General features: G+C 43.5%; 1 protein-coding gene across 2 annotated transcripts in view; it reads left to right on the forward strand.

The window, feature by feature from the left end:
• Positions 1–17978, forward strand: part of cbfa2t2 (CBFA2/RUNX1 partner transcriptional co-repressor 2) — a 51796-nt gene that overhangs the window by 9278 nt on the left and 24540 nt on the right. The window contains exon 1 of one of the 2 annotated variants that reach the window (XM_050037221.1): positions 15906–16358. The exons of the other annotated variant lie outside the window; for it this stretch is intronic. The gene's annotated coding sequence lies outside the window, so the exon portion shown is untranslated. Of the gene's footprint in view, positions 1–15905; positions 16359–17978 lie in introns of those variants that run through there. 2 annotated transcript variants of the gene reach the window in all.

A 17978-nucleotide genomic window follows, 5' to 3' on the forward strand; every position in this document is an offset into this window, starting at 1 on the left:
ACACTTAAATGAACTAAAGTTAAAGCAGCTACTGTCATATTATAGAATTATTAAATAAAGTACTGTTAAATTAAACATCAATATCATACTAAATATCATAGACTAAATTAAGTACTCTTTTATAAACATTAAATAAAATGCTGTTATAATTAATTTGAATTAAATATTGTGAGGCTATAATTGAATAAATCAGTGCGCAACCACTGGTGCTTTTATTTTGAAGCACCCAGCTCATCTCGGCGTGGAAGTGTTGATGTGTTTGCCATGACATTAAAGCAGTTGTTTTTAGCAGTTAGCACATTGTCAAAGTGTTGCCATGACGCTGATAAATGTGGAGATTTATTCACTGTGAGCTGGAAACAAACTAACTGCTCTCAAGTCAAATTATTATTATGGCATTGGTGCTCCATGGTAGCAAAATGTGACTGAATAGTGGCAGTCTGGAGCCCTGTTGGTAAAAAATTAAAAAAGCATCATGCTCATACTGTCAGTCAGCAGAGACTGGTTTGGATGGGTGGAGGAGTGCGTGTGACATTTTGTGTTCATGTTCATGTGTTCACTTCTGTGTAAGGAAGAGAGCCGAAACACCAAAGTAAGTCATATGCCATTGTCCTTTAAAAAAAAAAAAAAAATGATGTGATGGTTTTTATTCAGTGTTCACGATATAGAATTTATATACGTGGAACAGGCCGCGATACAATGAGTATCTTCAATAAATCACCCACCCCTAGTCCTTAGCAGCAGCCCGGGTTTGAGTCCAACCTGCCGCCCTCTGCTACATGTCACCCCCTCTCCCCCCAGAATCAAGGAAAGCAAACACGATTAAAGTCAAGAGGTTGAGAGATCAAAGCAAACTTTTTATTATGCAAGATTCATTTTTAGCCATTGAGCTCTTTAGCAGAAATGGTTCATGATTGTGAATATAATTTGGTCTTTCAACATCGGGTTGTGTTGTTAATGGGCTAACTGGCTAACTAGCATCTTGAAATCGTTCTGTATGTCTTCTGGTTTTCCTTTACTAATAACAGACGACTGCCGCCTGCTGGTATGTTAAGTTATTTCCTCTCACGCGGACGCAGAACGTAGTTGCTAGCTGGCTGTTGGCTGTAGTCTTTGCGGTGTGTTCTGATGCAACTTTTTGGCCCAGTGGCCTTCGTGGCCACTTCCTCTTCATGTCGGTGTGGTGTGTCTGGGCCTTGATATGTCACTGATTTGCAACGACTTTGACTGCTTCAACTCTGCGTTTTACTTTCAGTTCCAACTCATTGTTGGTCCAAGCAAAGAAATGTAACTAAGCAACTAACCACAGAGCAGATAGTCTGCTGCCTGTTTACACGCACCTGCCCAGGTGGTGTGATATGCATTTTCATCTGTGTTGGTATGAATGGAGAATCTGAAACAGTGCCAAAACACTTTTGTAGAAGGAGAATGTTTCATTTTAAAACTGCGTTTCAAAAACGTGTTAGTGTGAATGGCCCTGGTGGGGATGTGCTTTTAATTAAAGCAGCTCAGTGTGACAGCTTTGACAGGAGTGGGAGTTGTTGTGAACCTTGACACAGCATGTACGTCAATTTATTGTCACATTGAAAGTAGAAATGTATTCATGCTGTTGTGTTCTGTGAAATTATATGTGGCTCCTCTATTTTAAGACTTTTCCCTCAATAAATGCAAAACACGTTCAAGGCAGGCTGCTAAATCTGAGCAGTTTGACAACTCGGTTATGAGTCGTGTTTACTCTCATAATTTAGTCATGTTTTTTATTTGGTCTAATTTTTTAATATCTAAATCCTGGGGCAAAATGTATGTGTTGTGTTAGCGGGTGTAGTGACAGTGGGAACAAGAAGGTATTAGCTTCATGAGGTGGCAGCCTCAACAAAGACTTCTATTAAGTCATAAATGATGTAATTGAGTTTTTAGTTTTGGACCATGATTAATTCCCTATAAAAAAGGTGGCAAAGTCAATAATCTTTTACTGGCCGGCAGCTGTGAACAATACACAGTACTGTCACTATAATAAAGCCTGTTGTACTTAGAGGAATGTCCAGTGCGTAGTTACTGGCTGTATGTGTTACGTCTGTGTGTGGGCCCGTCCACATCTTAGCAAGCGCCCGCTCTTTTAACACACGACTTCTCCCAAACATGGAGTTGTTTATGAGCACTATTCATTTTTATGTGCCAACAGTTGGGTGAGGCTGGCAAGTTCTGATCCGCGGTATCATTTTCCAATTAGCCAAATTGCCGCATTTAAGGTTTTAACTGTGAGTGCCATAGATGGATATCCCCGACAGCGTATCTGGTACATTAGTTAAACAAGAGAGCGGCTGGAGAGACTTCGAAAAGTGCGTTGGTTGTTGAATATCGTTTAAGGGGAGTTATTGGTGAGAAGGGTTTGGCGTCTGGCTACGCACTTGGCCTCCCTGCGTGGAAACTTCAGGAAGATGCAGCCAAGTGAGCATGAGACCCACCGCTCATAAATTTTAAGCACACATACAGCCACTCTCTCGCTCTGTCTCTCCCTCATACCAACACACAAACACTTTCTCACTCACTTTCCCTCTTGCTCATAAACACACTCTCACACATGCATGTCTCCGTCTTTCTCAAACCCGCACTTCCTATATTTACTCATCTCTATTTGCTCCTGTCTTGTGTTTACACACACATCCACACACACCCGTTGCACCCCAAGAGCAGCCGTGTGTCTCCCCTCTGTGCGCGGAGTGTAATAGGAGATCTGAGGGTTTTCCGTGGGTGAGTAGGCGGGTCAGACCTTACTTAAACTAATGGCTCCCAGCAGTGTTGAATAGCCAGACACAGTGGAGCCGAGGCCTGAGGTTTTGGAATGCCACTGCCGGCTCAATGCCTGCCTTTCATCGGCACCGAGTGAAGGGGAGAAAGAGAGGGAGAAAATAAGAGAAAGGAGGGGGAGGAGAGAAGGGGAAAATACGGGACCCATTTGTTTTGGGTGATATGAGGATGCCTGAAAAGGAGGGCACAATAGTCAAAGTGGAATGGACGGACGGAGGAGGGGGGGCAAGGGCGGGTCAGTGGACTGTGGGGAAGGAGGGGAGGGGTGAGGCGTGTTTGGGCTGGTGGGATGTCAGGAGGGGGTAAAGTACCAGTCGATGGTTGAATTGTGTCGGAGCACCGTGGGACCCCCCTTCTGACCAGCCACCCATTTGTTTTTAATGTCCTTGGGATGAGCTGTGAATGAGTCTTCAGGGAACCAATAAAGTTTTGAGGACTGAGGCCATGGCCAGAAAACCAAAGCAGATCATTTAAATGTGTTTCCTTGTTTATGGCCTTCCATCCAAACTACGCAACCATTGTTGACCAACAAAAACAAACATGTTGTCCGAAATGACCTAAAAAGTTAATACATTTGAAAGAATGCTGAAAAGAGTGTGATGCCTTACACAATCATGGCTGATGTGCTTTTGTTTGTCTGCAAGTTAAGTTTTTGTAAGGTATTCTCATAGAACGATTCCTATGATATCCTACGAATTAGTGCCCCACGAATAACGTTACATCGTCAACATACAGTTACATAATAAACATAAAGTTGTGGAGGTTAAAGGCCATTAAAGTTACTGGGGTTAGGTTAAGGAGGAAAAACATGGCGAGGACGTACCTTAAAGTGACTCAAAGTTTACATGGTTCCGAACACGCAACTCCAGAGGAAAGTCCTGGGGGGAAGTCCACCACCCCAGTCTGCTTCTTTACAAGACCACTTGGGGCTGCTTCCTTGTTTACTCCCAGCAGGGCACTGGCCTGGTGATCGCAGATTTCCAGCCTGGTTTTTGACTAGGCATTACAGTCAGGCTCCCTCTTACGTAGCTGAACTACTTCACCCATATTCTTCAGCCTGAACTCTTCAATCAAATGCGCTACATGTATAGTCTGTCCCTCGCACTTGCCTTAAGACACGTGGTGATCGAGCTTGTGGCCATAGCACCTAAACTTTGGAATGCTCCGCATGCTCTCTTACGATCTTCTGACTCTGTGGTTTCTTTTAAAAGCCAGCCAAAGACACTTGTTTAGACAGGCGTTTGGGTAACTTGTATGTACCAGAGCTGTATTTTTCCAATTTTGTGTATTGTTGTTGTGTAGTGTGAATTCTTCTTTTTGTGTTTGCTAGCTGTGCTACATGGCTCACATAGTCACTTTCTTCTTGTATATTGCCCGTGTGAAGCACTTGACGAATGCATGTGAAGAAAAGCACTATATAAATATATTTTACTTTCTTACTTTTACTTAGTAGTGATGCTATGGACTCATGCTTTAAATAGCCTGTTTTATTTTTATCTTGTGCACTGCCAGCATGCGTATGAGAATGCAAATGTAATTAGTACAGTTGATGGTATTGATGCACCAAAAAATATAGCATTGCATCAGCCAAAAGAAGAGAAGAACTGCAAGCCAGTTAAATTAGTGAAGGTTTCAAAAATATTCAGAAGACTGGCTTAACAAATGTTTTATCCAAAATTTCAAATACAATGTGAGACATCAGTGACGTACAAGCTGTACTAATGTTGCGTTCCAGTTGCACAGAGAAGTTGGATTTTCCATATTTCCAGGCAGAAATTACACCTGGAACGCCCCTTGAAGTCGGATTTCTGACTCAGTAAATCGGAGGAACCTCACCAACCCCAACCTCAAAATCCAATATGGCTGCTCTGAGCATCAATAGTAGTGAAAACTGCAGTATTATACTGCATTTGTGTCTCATTAAAAAAGACATACGCACATCCAACTTCTTTCCTTGGACATGATGCTACTGTGTTTAATTTACAATATAGAGAGTAATGCGTCATCAACAGGTATTGCTAATACTGGCTCATCTAGCTAGAACTGGTATTGCTAACAACATCTTGGTTTTCCCACTTGTTGTACTGGAGCGTGGTCAACTCGGGTGTGATGTCATTCCCAGCTCCAAAATCTGACCTCTGAGGTAAATGGAACGCAGCAAAGGCTCCATCCTTTCAATTCACACCGACGCCAACCTCACTGCCCTCAGAACCACTGCCCTCTCCTTACATCTGCTAATACCAGAAATTGAGGCATAATTGTACCAGTTAAGACTGCCTTTAACTTTATGTTGACTATCCATCCATGTCTGTGTTTATTTTAGATCATTACCAGGCCTTGAAACATGTATTTATTTCAGTGTCATGAAATGCTATTTGCTATCCAAGGCACATCAGACTTTTTAACGTTGTCCAGGCGTATGACCACAGAAGCAGATATCTCCGCACAAAACCAATGATTAGCTATTTTGAACCAAGTGACAACAGAGAGGGCACAGAATTAGAAGCTTTGCTTTGGCAACTCAGCCATCAGGCATGTTTATGATATTAATAACACATTTTGTTTAATGTTTGTGAAGTGGTTGCTTACCAGAACCATTTCGTGGTTTGCCAACTGCCATTTAAAGGTTCCCCGTGTAGTTTTAGGCTGAGTGTCCATTTAAAGTTTTTTTCTGAGTGCCTTTTCAGAGCACTCTGACTTTTTGTGCAGCTGTGCTGAGTGGTTCTAGTTGACAATCTCTTAACTTTTCAGAGAGATGCGGGTGTCACTGTCGCTCCTTTTCAGGCAACAGATCATATAATAGTTGGGGCAGGACTCATCACCCTGGTAACCAAGAAACTGGAGGTGAAGCTTGTACTGGCGGTGTCTGTCTATCCACACAGAAACTATCACAGCAAGGACAGACAAGCTTATTTGTGGGAGCAGACTGACCAGAAACTAGGGCTGCCCCCCGTTAGTCGACCAAACGTTTATCGACCAGAAACGTCATTAGTAGGCAAGGTTTCATCGGTCGCTTAGTCAAAGAAAAATAAAACAAATGTGAAACTCTATTAGGAGCTGCACCTTGTCAAAATAAATCAAAACCTATATGACTGGACTGTGTGGGATTTTAATTTGAAAGGACAGACACAGGACACACGCTCAGCAGATTCCAAGCAGATAAAGACGTAGCATGTGTACGGCCCCTAATTTCCAGGGCTGGTACCTGCAGTTATTCCACGGGTTAGTTAATAACATGTCGGGCAGGAAATCCAAAGTGTGGGATCATTTTGAGAAGGTGAAGGACGAACCCAAGGTGATATGTAAAGTCATCTTCATTGGTCGACTACAAACATGACGTATCATCTGAAACATGGAAGTAGCTACATGCTCATTAGCCACTTAGCACAATCATTACTGCTTTGCCGACAGCGTCATTAACAGGCGGCTCGCTCAGTGTGTGACGTGCACTTGTAGATAAAATATAGGCCTATATTAATGAAGGTTCATTAGTACGGTTTGGTATTTCTCTGTAATGTAGCACAGTGTTAACGATGTTACTGATACTATTCTTTCTCACACCTTCAACTCAAACCATTGTGTTGCCCCGCCCAAAATATATCATTTGATAATTGAATTAATATTGTAAACATGCAGGCGACTAGTCGACTAATGGCCCTAAATGACGACTATTGGTCGACTAGGAGCAGCCTTACCAGAAACTGAATCTTGCTTGTGAATGCTTTCATCACCCTTCATGTTATAACCTTGCTGGAAACCCGTGCACAGCTCTTGTCCGTCGCCTTGCCAGCACTTTCCTGCCAGATCAAAATGCTTCATGGACACAGATCCTCAGACCTCCAGTAGCTCAATGCACCTCTTTTTCGGTGAATGGCTTCCTATTTTGTTTATCTCGTGCATGCGCTCGAAGACAGACACTGTACACCGTTCAATGGTGTTACACTACTCCACAGGTCAAGATGGCAGCAACATGCCAACATACGCAGCAGTGTGCCAGAAAAGACAGGAAAGAAGAAGACTGCAATCTAGTAAACATGGATGTAAACAATGCTGGATTTATTTGTATTTATTTGTGAGGAAAGTTTGTCAGAACTCAAGGATACACACAGTGTGCTTTGGTGAGTAACACTGGATGTAAACACAACTTTTGTTTGTTTACAAGTTAACTCCACAGGGCCGCTTTGACTGAAAGTGGAAGAGAAATAGATTTAAATGTTTTTTTGTTCCTTTGGTATTTGAGAACATTGAAGTCGAAGCAAAAGTGTGTGTGTGTCTGTGTGTGTCTGTGGGTGATGTTCTGGGAACCTCATCCTTTCCCTCGCCATCCTCCAGTACTACTTAAAGTTTACTGTCCAGAACCAACACATACAGTAAAACCCTATCATTCATCTGACCCTGCAGACAGAGAGAAAATGGCCCTCACTTTAGCCTTCATTACTACCGAGAAGCTTCTTATTTTATCGCTAACTGTGTTGTTTTTTTTGTTGTTGTCATGTTTTTTTTGACAGTAAATGGTCCTCCAGACGTGGACCTGGAAAATGACGTGTCCCTATTAGATAAATATGCTGTAGAAGATGTAATGGAAAATGCGGCCATGCAAGATCAGACAGGGAAATCTATGGCTGCATCAGATTAGCAAACATCAGGAGTCTGAACAGTGATGAGACAGAGGGGAAGAGGGCGAGGAGGGGGAGGGGAGCCATGCTGGTAAAATGGTTAGAGAGACAGCAATGATGAGGCTTGGTGGTAAAAATAGCAACAATATCGATAATTACCCAAAGTAGGCATATTTATCAGATAGCCAGAAAGAGAGAGGAGGAGAGGAGACAGACGGAGAGACATCCGCATATGTGGCAGTTTTACAAGGGGCCCCGACATACTAACCCAATGTTCCGTAGCCGCTATTCAGTGTTTGCAGGTGCCTCAAGTGGTGTTTCTTGCTGTGTTGCATACTGTTGATACCAGTCGTCCAGTCGGTTATACATCCTAGCACAGTGGTTCCCAACTGGTCCGGCCACGGGGTCCAGATTTCTCCTTAGTCATTAGTTCAAGGTCCACAAAGTTTAATACAGTCAGCGTCATACTTGCGCTTGGCCATGATGCAAGCTAGTTTGCTGTCTCTGTCAAGTAACTGTCCGTTAGTCACTCACTCTACCTTAGGAAACGGTACTAAAAAATAAAAGCTCTGTGGCGGAAATTCACTGGACTTACAAATAAAGGGTGTTTTTTACAAACTTAACATGTTTGTAAGTCACTTGCGGCCCATTCAGATCGGATCCGAGACCCACCAGTTGGGAACCACTGACCAAGCAAACCAGTGATTTTAAGGAGCAGTGTGTAGGATTTGATGGCATCTTGCGGTGAGGATTGCAGATTGCAACCAGTTGAAATTTCTCCCATGTACCAAGCTTTAACTCCGGGTTAGGATTCCTTCGGTGTTGATTGTTCAGGAGTTTAAACCAGTAGCCGAATTATCCAAAACAAACAGACCACGTGATTAAAACAGGTAAAACTCTTTATCTTTCTAAGCACCTATGTGTTACATATCATTGTTTCTTCTTCATTGTTTGGCTCATCTCAAATGGGCCTCTAGCCCAGCACCTGCTAATATGTGTTCCCTTTTTTTACTTTGATAATTTAAGATCCAGACATTTGGGAGGTTTTCTGGGGGCGGCTGTGGCTTAGAGATAGAGCAGGTCGTCCACTAATTGAAAGATCTGCTGTACAATCCCCGGCTCCTCCAGTCCGCATGTTGAAGCATCCTTGGGCAAGGTACTGAACCCCGAACTGCTCCTGATGGCAGATCCATCGGTGTGTGGGAGTGTATGAATGGCTACTGAGGAGCAGGTGGCACCGTGTATGGTAGCCTCTGCCACTAATGTGTCAGTAGGTGAATGTGACATAGTGTAAAAAGGGCTTTGAGTGGTCTGAAGACTAGAAAGGCGCTACACAAGTGCAGTCTATTTACCACTTACTGGGAGCTGAATTATCTGCAGAGGTCTCTTCCTCTCCAAAACACATGGGCTCTGTGATTTAAACCAGTAAAAACACGTGTTTGCTGTTCAGATCGCGGTGGAGCTGGTTACTACGGTGGCTGATGCAAAAACAGGAATGGCCCTATCTAGAGCCAGTGTTTGGTTTGTCCGTTTTTGTCTCCTGTAGAAACATGGCGGTGCAGCATGGCGATCTCTAGAATGAGCTGTTCTGGCTCATTCTCCACACTGTATGACCACAGATGAGCTCGATAACTGATAACACCATATTCACATCGCAGACACATGCACCACATGCACACACAATCTCACAAAGACTGACTTAACACACTGTGAAGTGAGAAAGCTTCTGTAGGAAGCTGTGTCTGGGGAAAAGAACACAAAGCCCCAGCACAGGTTTTTTTTTAAACTCATGGAAATCTCTGTCATCGTTTCACACTGATCTGGCAGCAGCTCTCGCAGCGACATCCCATCAGCCAGATTACCCTTTTCAAACCCCTCAGTGAACGCTGAGAACAAAATGCTCTCACCATGTGTGAGTTGTGTTGCCTCATGAAAATCAATGTGATTCCAGTTGCACAGTGTGCGTTGGAGGCAGAGTTTCTGTTTTCCTCAACACCTAACTGATGTGGACCGTTGCCCAAGAGACCTTGTTTCGTCTGAGGATATCTCACATTTCTCAATTTCCATCTTGATGTTAGCTACAGTGGAAGACTGCTGATGAAAACATGGATTTGGATGTCCATACAAGACCAGGCTCATGGGTCTGCAATTCAGTGGGGACAGACTGGGAAAAGTCTTGTTGTCTGTGGCGAAAAATGTGGGGTTGTTTATTCACTGGACCAACTGGCAGAGTGGATGTGGTCATCTGAAAACATTGTTACCCAATCTAATACTCGAATGCACACATAGGATACTAGAAATCTACTAAAATCCCTGTATGGCCCATATGAAACTCAGCAGTGTTGTTTCCTTTGAACATTTATGATTAGAATATGATCTGTCAGCTAAGCAGCTGAGATAAAGCTTGGTTGTCAAGAGTTGAATGTTGGGTCATTTTTTTTATTAGTATAATGAGCTAATGAATTAGGGAAAAAATGGAAATGGCTATAATTTTGCTTCTGGTTGACTTGGAAAGGTGATCTAAGAGTCCGAGTCCATGTTTGTGATGTCCAGAAATTATTTATTACAATGGTGCAATCATGCAACCCTTCCTTATTAGCATACTTTGCATAAACAATGTAAAAATTTAGGTTGAAATCAGAAAATGGTTATATATTCACTTTTAGTCAACTTAAAAAGGTGATCTCATAGTCCAAGTTTATGCCCAGAAATTCATCTAACCTTTCCTTGGACATTTGTGTCGTTGTTTTGGTCTCAGTGTCAGAACCGTTACACTCCTAATAATCAGGTGTCTTAAACATTAGCCAGTGTGTAAGGAGATTAGCATGTCAGCGATGCTCAGTATCACCAAAACTGCTTCGACAAGTTCCACAAAATTCCTCAAAACTCAGTCAATTCTGAGTCACGTAAGCCAGCAATTGAAAAGTCCTTTAGATTGGCTGTAAAAAAAATAAGAAAGGGGGACGTGGATAACTAAAGCACCGTTTCCACCAAACACTTGGTATGGTACCTTTGGAATCAGACATGGTGCCTAGACTCTAAGTCCGCTTAGCGTTTCCACCACAATACTCTCAAATGTGGGCAGGGTTGTTGTCACTCACTGCTCCGTCCAGCACTCAATGTATTTCCTCAGAGATGGAACGTCTGCACCTTGTTTATTGTCTGCAGAACGAAGTTGAACGCAGACATTTTCAGAACAAAATAGAACAGGGTGTAGTGAGAGTCTCTCCCAGTGGGATATTCAAAAATAGCGGATTTGTGCATTAAGTCCTTCTCAGGCAAGCAGAGGCAGCCAAAGTCCACAGGAACAACACTCCGCAATGCTTTTTTTTCTCCAAGTGAGGATTAGAACATAAGCAGTTCACATAAGCCAATTGAAATTAATATATTTGTCAACGTTTGAAGAAAATGTGTCATCCAACAGAGACAAAAAAAAAACCCAACTAAAGTAATCGTCAAAGTTGTCACAGTGAAATTTAAGGTGTGCTGATGGATTCATGTCGTCAACTCATGCATTGAGAAACATTACAAGTAAAAATTCCACCTTAAAAGTTGCCGGCAGTTGGCCCAGTGAATTGAGTTATTTTTCTCAGACTCCAGCTGCTGCAAGAGGCAGCAAAACATCCTTTCATTTTTATAGTTATAGTTTACTAATGTAAAACTTGCTGTATGAGCAGTGGTTACAAAAACCAGCCAAAACTCAGCCCTGAGCAGAGTGACTGTCCTCTATTGACCAATCAACAGACTGCAGTGTTCACAGCTCCACCTTTTAGTACCAGATCTGTGTGCTAGGTACCCCAACAGAGGGGGGACCAAAAATGGGGACAGTTTCCATTGGTACCATCCACAACTTTTCACAGTGGAAACAGAAAAGAAGCGTACTAAACTGAACTGTACCGTACTGCTTGGTGGAAATAGGGCTACACAGTACAATCATTGTGCTAATGTGCTGCTCTCCTTAGCTGTTGTGATTAATTTTGCATTTATTAAGCATATAAACTTGTTGGTACTTTATATTCTTTAACTGTTGTAACATGCCCACATCAGCTTTTGTTGTCTTACTGTGTTGCTATTGTTGGTGTGAAAGCTCGGCTATCCAGGGTTAATTAGCCTTTTAGTGAAATGGAGGTTAGCCATTACATCCCTTTTTACTGATGCAGACTCCCATTCACAGCACATGCACCACCTGTGTATGCCTTTCACGCAGCAATAGCAGGCTGCATCGGCATCTATTGTCATGATAATGGACCCTCAGAAAACACTGTTTTCACTGAGGCACATGTGAATCCAGTGATTCAGGAGTGTAAGTGCTGTGTTGTAAGTGAATGGATGGAGTTTGTGGTCGCTTACACATTTGTTTTCTTGGTGCTTGGTCATATGGCTGAGGTCACTATACTTTTACTTCCTGTGTGGAAACCATTTAATGATATTAAGCAGTACTTTGAAAACGTCTTTAAGCTAGATTTTACACAACTTACTTTATTAAAAAAACAATATAAATGCATGTGGATTAAGGCATATACTCACACAAAACATTATTTCCTTTGCAATTTTTAATGCACGAACATACATAGGGAGTTCACGTTCTGACTATGGTGGTTCCTATCTCGTTTACTCAATCAACCAAGTCTCAAAATCCCATATTCCCTCTTGTCCTCCTCCTCCTCTTTTTTTCTTCCCTCTCTAAAAAATGCTGTTTACTTTTTCTAAAAGTGGAAGTTTGGCGAGGGAGCGTGTGAACAGAAACAGATGCTGCATACTCTCTTGCTCTGTAGCGCTCTCTCTCTCTCTTTATCTCACACACATACACACAATGGCAAACAGCTGTGTGAGGATTGAGCTGCTACAGCAAAAGGAAGCCGTACAGTATGCATACATACTATTGTGTGCACGGTATCGTTTACTCTCCTTGTTTGGGATCCTCTCAAAAGCAGCCGTGCTGAGATTCAAAGCCAATGTACTTCGAAAGTACTGTGAGAGGCTTTTGAAGATGTGAAAGGGGCCATAAGTACCTTTCTGATGACAACAAGTAGGGTAAGAAAAGTGGTTCCTTGTGTCTAACGTTATCCACACAAGAAATAAAAAGATCTGGTGCTAATGCTAGTTGTTGTGGCTATCCCCATTCTGTAACCAGCGTAACATTACCAAGTGCATATCAGCTACATTACCGTCGTCATTGTAACTCAGCTGATGGGCGATCTCAGGCCATGTATTGTCTTTTATTTGGTTGTTGAGATAGTCGTGGTGGTGTTTGTCATATAATACTGGTTGCTGAGACGCCATATTGATAAGACGTTCCCTCGTTTTGGCTCAAGCTAGCTATGACATGGAAGCTCATATGCGCTTCAAAGGATATAGGGCTCAAAAGGGCACGTGACTTCGCAATGCATTGTGTGTAACCAGCACCATTTTTACGGGCAAATTGTTTTGTTTACATTGCGTTGCGCCGGGAGAGAGACATAAAGCGAGAGATTTAAATGGACCGGGCAGAGGAAAAGTGTGTCGGACAGTACCGAGACAAGCTGGACCCTGTTTCAAAGGCTCGGCTTGACAAAATCCAGAAAATAGGTGGAGTGGACCCGTATGAGCACGGAGACTGGACTCGGGATTTAAAAGCCCTGCCGCCGTTGACTGAAGCTGAGCTTGTCCTCTATCTCGTCAGCGGTTTAAGTTATTATACCGGCAATGAATTTAGGAATGCCAAATCTTTAAGGGCTCATGGGCAAGCAAACTTTTGGTGGGTGCAGGACCTCCGAATTTTACGCCTTAAAGAGAAGAAGTCGTCATTTCTTCTGCCATATCTTCTTTGTTTTCCATTGTATCTACACACCCAAGATAGACTTTTTTGTTGCCCTGAGTAGGCTCACTTTCACAGCAGCCCTAAAAATTTGGGACGTGGAAGTATGACATCAGTTGCAACAAAGGATTTCATTGGTCAAACATACATTTCCGCAACATTATCAAGGTCTGTCAGAATAACAAATGTTTTGCAGGGGTGTGAAAACAACCCACAAAACCTTTTTGTTTTTTTTTAAATTTCTGTACAGATATTTTGGCTGAAAAATTTTGCTTGGTTTTAAGTGGCGTCAAGACCGAAAGCAACCCTACATTTATCAGTGTTACTGTCTACAGAGTGTTAGGGCTACGACACACCAAGCTGATGTCGCAGTCAATGTTGGGCTGTGGTATGTCCCGCACTGTTGGCCCTCTTCCTGCCGATTTAGCTATTGAATTGACATCGGCCAATGCTGAGCCCATCGATGAATTACGTCACTCTGATTGGCAGTTTAGCTCAGCGCTCGAGAAAAGAAATGGATGTAAGGAAAGTAAAAGAACTAAAGTCCAAAGGGAGTGAGATCAAAAAACCTTGTTACATATGGAAAGATACATTTTCTTCCGCCATTATGCTCTTCAGCAGAAACGTTTCCTGATGGTTTCTGTTACTGTTGACTGCTGCACTGTAAATATGCTCAGTTCTGTCAACATTGGATTTTGTTGGTAATGTGCTAACTGGCTAACTAGCATCAAGATGGTCGTCTGGTGTATGATGATTACAGACACCGCCGTCTGCTGATGTGGAGAGTCATTTTCTCCCACGCAAGCGCAGAACATACGTATTAGTTGACCGTCGGTTGAAGTCTTTGTGGTGTGTTTATGTGCAACTTTTTGGCCGAGACACAGCAATGTGAGGCAATGCAGCATCGGGCTTTTGTTGCCGCTAGTTCTCTGAGGTAATCTAACAAATAGAGAACAGTTAGTTTTCATGAACTGACAATGAAAATAAATTGTTAGTTGCAGCCTCAGCCTTTGTTCTGTTTTAAAATAAGATGCTTTACTAGTAAGACATGTGACAGCTGGTGGTACAAAATTAAACAAGATCGCAGTACTTAATAGAAAACCTGTTGGTGAATTGATTCTGTGGTCTGTTGAAATTATATGGCTTATCTTATTAATATACTGAACAAGTTTGCCACTACTGTGCAGAAACCTCATACTCCATGTAGGCTCCCATATAGCTTTGTGTAGAAATGAGGTAAAATCAGACATGTGATAGCTCATGACTCCAGTGAGCATGCTCTGTGATGTGCCACCTGCCTGCCACTGCACCTGGATTTTAATCTAAATCTGCTGGTAGCCTTTATCCATCAGCGGTGTCGGTTGCAGCTCACCACCTACTATTTGCTACAATAGCATGTAGGTTACAGTATGCAAGGCCTTCCTCGTTTCTCCATCTTTCCACCCCCTCCCTCCCTCCCTCTCTCGCAGCCACCTGGCCCTGCCTCTGAGCCTGCTGGCTGACCAGATGCACCCTGAATAAAACAGGCCTGCAAGGAGAGAGGAGGGGAGATAGAGGTTATTATGGGTGATTATTCAGTCCATATCTAGTTTTTGACAACCAGTGGAAATGTAGTAATGCACAATAAGCCTTTTTGTGCTTATTTAGAAACCATTAGATGTGACATCAGTGTGGATTTTACCTGTGTTCTTCAGGGCAGAACAAAAAACAGGTTTTGACTTTCAGTTATTCAGTGCTGTTTAAGTGTGTTGTGCATAAGGGCAAAGAGAGGAGGCGGCACCTTCTCCTAATGAACTGTTTGTATTTATCTAACAGCATTTGCTTGTTTGTTTGCGCAGCCAAGTGCCTGTGGATTCTCACACGTTGATCATGTTCTCTCAATTGTCGGTCGTCTAATTAAAAACAGATTAATGCCTTATTTACACCAGGCTCACAATGAACCGAGCACCATCCTCTGTGCTCTTCTAGAAGTAAACTGGTGCAGGGAATAAAAGGCAGGAGGAGTGAATGAAGCGCGCAGGCTGCCCGATCTCAGCCAGGCCCTATTATCTTAACCTGCATTGTGTCGACAGCAGCACTTGTGCGCGAGGCTGGGCATAAATCAGACAGTGATTTAAGTTTAACTCAGTGAAGATGGAGCACAGGGGATGAGAGCGCAGAAGAGGAGAGAAGAATAACTCATTCATGATCCTCAAGTGTCCCCCAATGGGTTGGCTGGCGAGGCAGCGTTGAGCGCCGCATTAAGGAGCTGAGACAAAAGAGGGCATCAATGAAAGAGCCGGGAAGGAGTAGGGGGGGGTGGTATAAAAACATTTTAAAGGGAGATCCCCTCTTCTCTTGGAGGGGTGGAGGGGAGGGAGTGGGGTTGCAAAGGACCCCCTCCCTCACTCACACACATGCAGATGCACGCACACACACTTTTGTCTCTCTTGGCACGGCCCCTTGTTTAGCCTTTAGGTGCCAAAGCAATTAGTTATGTTAATTGCAGGGGCCATTGCCGGTGAATGCAGGTTGAATAGAGCCAGTCAGCAGTGGATGATTGGCCAGGATCCACGGGTGAATGGGTGGGGAGGAGGAGGAGGAGGGGTGGGGGCTGTGACGTCGCCAGAGCACCCGGCCCATGAAAACAGAGGAGAGGACAGTGTGTGGGAAAACAGGGGAGGAGCCAGAGCCGAAAGAGAGAGACAGAGAGGGTGGGAGGCTCAGAGCTTGAGAGAGCAAGCACGAGAGAGGACCCACATTCACTGATAGAAACACAGAGATAGAGAGTTGGAGAAAATAAATACAACTGCGGAGACAAGCTGAGGAACGGAGACAGTGAGACAGAGAGAGCTTCGCGGGAGAGAAAGAGAAACGACAAAGACACAGAAAGAAAGTCAGAGAGAGTGTGTGTGTGTGTGTAGTGCAGCGTTGCGCTGGTCTACTCGGTTATCTGTCTCCATCTGGGTGCCATCTGTGTCTCTGGCTCTGGCCTTCGCCACACTGGAGCTCACATATGTGGGAATGCAAACACATGCCTGACATATGAAGGCGTGGAGTCACAGAAAGAGACAAAAAGGAAAGGATAAGAAAGCGAAACCCAGCCGCCGCAGCTGACTTTCTCCAAGGACTGAAGAGTGGACTCTACTAGAGTGGAGGTAGGAGAGAGGAGCAGGATTTGTGTTGCATTTTACTGGCTGTATTTTTAGTGAATATATTCATTTATCTCTAACTGTGAGCGAGTGTTTTTGCTTTTGCAAATGGTGCGTTTATGTGTGTGTGTGTGTGTGTCTGTTACATCCTAATTCCCAGAGCTGCTCTGTAGTGCTGTACAGATGGTGCCTCATCCTCTCCTCTTATCTCTTCATCCTTATCTTCTGAGGTAGGAGGGATGAATTTGCCTGTGCGCATCCTTTCAGCGCACAAAAACTTCTGCTGCCATATGGACGAAATACTGATTGCTGAGGAGACTTTTGTTGTCTTGTTGTTGAAGTTTTAACGGGGTCAGTTTTGGGGATAATTTAAATAGAAGTAGTCCGAATGTTCCCTTTGCTTTTTTCTGTTTCTCTGACTCCATATATAGCACATAAATCAACCCATAAAACGCTCTGGCAACTTTCAGGGTTTGGCATCATCTGTAGCAGCAGCAGATTTTTTAAAAAAAGGAGGCTGTGGCTATCTGACATCTGAGGGGTTTTTTCCCAGCAAACTTTTCCCACCAAAGCAGCTTCATCCTCAGGTTTAGCAGCCAAAACATGGAGCCTTCTGTCGTTTCTTCATTGTCAACTCACCCCTAATCCCCCTCCATTTGCTTGCACTTGTGGCAAGCAGAAGAAAAGTCAAATCCACCTGGAGTGATTATGCTATGTGGGAACAGATCCCTTCCTCTATAAGCAATACTTATGTGCAAACATCGAAGAACTGCTACTTCAGCCGGATACGTAAACACGGCAGCGTGATTGGCTCCGTGTGTGAAAGTGGCTTATCTCGCTCAGCTGTCATTTACTCAGATAGTAATCAGTTTTTCCACATGGCAAGCAGAGCAGAAGAAAATAGGTAAAGAAGACGTGTGCATCTGCTGTACAGTATCCCAGACATATGGGAAGAGGAGGGAAACTGCTGTCTGTCTTTCATGCTGTGCCTACATGTTACACAACACCGACATCAGTGGGAACACAGATCCCAGCAGAGTGCAAATGTCACATCGTTGTACCACGGATATTATGTAGGAGTAACTTGAGTTACAGTTTTTGGAACAGTGTTACCCATCTGCAGTACCTTGCAGAGGAAAGTGTGTTGGGAAGGAGGGAGGGAGGGAGGTGTGTGAGGAGAGCAGCAGACAGAGAAAAGGCAGAGAGACCTGGCTTGTGTTACGCCCGGCCAGACCAGTCCATCAGGGAGATAGGAGCGACTAACTGTCGGCTGCACAGTCTCAGAGCAGAGACCCCTGTCTGGTCTGCTGGACACTGTCACCCTCCTGACAGCAGGCAGTGTTCTGCGCATGTGTGTTTGTGCAGAGATCAAGGATGTGACTTTCATTTTTATTCAGAAATTTCATTTCGCCTTCATTCATTTCTGACAGGCAGTTACTGTTTGTCAAGGATTTATGTGGCTGTTGAAGTTTTTGATCGTATGCTTGATAAGGCCATGTCCAAAGAAGCGAGAGAGTGTGTGTGTGTGTGTGTGTGTGTGTGTGTGTGTGTGTGTGTGTGTGTGTGTGCGCATGTGTGTACCAGGTGTCTTGTAGACACAGTGTCTGCTCAAGTACAAGGTTGCTT

This window comes from Epinephelus moara, chromosome 24, assembly GCF_006386435.1.
Source record: "Epinephelus moara isolate mb chromosome 24, YSFRI_EMoa_1.0, whole genome shotgun sequence".
NCBI classification, from domain to species: Eukaryota; Metazoa; Chordata; class Actinopteri; order Perciformes; family Serranidae; genus Epinephelus; species Epinephelus moara.